Source organism: Arachis duranensis, chromosome 9, assembly GCF_000817695.3.
Source record: "Arachis duranensis cultivar V14167 chromosome 9, aradu.V14167.gnm2.J7QH, whole genome shotgun sequence".
Taxonomy (NCBI): domain Eukaryota; kingdom Viridiplantae; phylum Streptophyta; class Magnoliopsida; order Fabales; family Fabaceae; genus Arachis; species Arachis duranensis.
Genome location: NC_029780.3, coordinates 62,517,466 through 62,519,767, shown reverse-complemented (window position 1 = coordinate 62,519,767; position 2,302 = coordinate 62,517,466). Strand labels below are relative to the sequence as shown.

At 35.6% G+C, this 2,302-nt stretch overlaps 1 long non-coding RNA gene across 1 annotated transcript in view; it reads right to left on the bottom strand.

Moving 5' to 3' along the window:
* Positions 1-575: 575 nt before the first annotated feature.
* The window catches only part of LOC107465771 (uncharacterized), a 14,203-nt gene continuing 12,476 nt past the window's right edge, over positions 576-2,302 (bottom strand). The window contains exon 4 of the long non-coding RNA XR_001587495.3: positions 576-791. This is a non-coding gene — a long non-coding RNA (uncharacterized LOC107465771). The remainder of the gene's footprint in view (positions 792-2,302) is intronic.

The following is a 2,302-nucleotide window of genomic DNA, read 5'->3' as shown; positions in this document are numbered from 1 at the left end:
TTAAATTTCCTGCACCCAATCCCCTTTACATTTAATGCAATTTACTTTTCGTGCAATTTAAGTTTCAGCTATTTTACTTTCTTGCTCTTTAAGTTTCAATGCAATTTACTTTCTGCACTTTATAATTCCTGCCATTTACAATTCTGTTGGCTACATTTCATCCAATATCCCTTCAATGTTAGCTTGACTAAACTAATCACCCACTAAAGTTGCTTGATCCTTCAATCCCTGTGGGATCGACCTCACTCTAAGTGAGTTATTACTACTTGATGCGACCCGGTATACTTGCCGGTTGGATTTGTGTGTTGGAAGTTCGTTTTTCCACAAAAACACCATCAAGTTTTTGGCGCCGTTGCCGGGGATTGATTAGATCAACAATGATTAAGTGGGTGATGTAACATCCCTTCCAGCAAAATACCTTGCTTAAGTCAGGGTATTTCTACTAGAAAGAACATTACGTAACCTTCTCTAGTATTAACTACATAATTATCGAGCCTCTATATCGATTTCGCGTTTCAGTTTTAAGAAAAAGCCAGAAAATTTTGTTTTTATTCATTAAAGACATTGTTCAAACATTTACAAATAATAATAATCACATAAATATTATTGATAATAATACTTATACAAAAGAAACCAAATAAAACTCAAATACAATATACCAAACCTACCCCTCTATATGAAATAAAATCTCAAGGGACAATCGGCGAGGGGACTCTACCAGACCAAATTAAACCATAAAGAAAACCTACTAATCGCTCGCAGCTTCAAGTTGCGTCTTCAAACCTGTGTCACTGAAAGGGTGGAAAATTTGGGGGTGAGAACCAAACCACATGTTCTCAGTAGAGGTCGAGAATGCCGTGAAAGTAAAGAATAAAGCACAAATAGTTAATTTCATTCAGATACCTCTAAAAGGAAATTAACCTTCTTTAAAAGCATTAGTTAATTATTTAAAATCCTAGACCCACATTTTCTTTATAAAACTCGTAAAAGTTTCCTAGACTGTATGAATGACCAACCTGTTCCAAGCATAGGTTCATTAAGTCTATGCTGAACCAGTTTGATTTTTCATACTTTTCTAGACCTTAACATAAAAGAAGTTACCTACGCGGTATAAAGGATCATCCTGCTCCGAGCATAGGTTCATTAAGTCTATGCTGAACCAGTCAGATACTTTATACGAAACTAGACCTCAAGCATACCAGTCACGGCCTCAGGCCTAAACAGCTCAATCAACATCCAATCACTACATTCCAAGCAATCAGTTACAAACACAGGTAATGAGGTTCAAACACAATCAAGAGCATTTATATCAAGTATAGCAATTAGCAGTTACACAGGATTATTCATTTAGGCAAACCGATTACAATATACACACCCAAACAATGTCACATAGATGCATATGATGAATGTCTAGTCCTAGTGCAGGCCATGAGCTCATGTGTCGGTTAGCACCTGCCTTCCCGACATTTATCCGGTCACGAGTCCACGATTTCCCGGATACGATTTTCCGTTCAAATAAATGCGCATATAATTATTAGCAGCTCTATTGAGACAGCCTCTGCTTTCTACTCGCAGGAAATATACTCTTGGGAACGGAAAATTACTCTTGGGTTGCCTCAGGGCAACAGATAAATAAATAATATCTCTTGGGTTGCATTAAGCAACATATATATATAATATCTCTTGGGTTGCCTTAGGCAACAAATATATATAATATCTCTTGGATTGCATTAAGCAACAAATAAGCAAACAATATCTCTTAGGTTGCTTCAAGCAACAGATAATCATACAATAAGTACATTACTCTTCCCTTTTTCTTTCATAATTACAAATACGCAAGCGGGACAAGACCCACGCCCTTGCCAACAATCTCATATGCCAAATAATCTTTTCTTAAAAGAATCATTGAAATTATTATCATTAAATAAACCTTAAATATTGATTTTGATTAAGTCCTTATACTTTTATAAAAATTCGGACATAATCTCCTTTAAAAATAGGACTTAGCCACCCTTACGGGTCCCAACCAAACAATCCACCAAACTCTTTTTAACCTTTCCAATATCAATTCAATTCAGAAACAAGCAAATTCTAACATTGAAACAACCATATTTCACTAAGGTTCATCTTTAGTTTTATGAACTCATAACTCTCACTCAAGCATTCCCAGCACCCTATCTTCTTTTCTGTTTTTAATATAGCAAATGAACTCGGAATTGCGCAAACTTTATGTCCAGGCGTTCGTCTTAAAATAAGCTTTCTAACAAACTAAAGATCATAATTTTCTGGTTTCTCTAGCCTT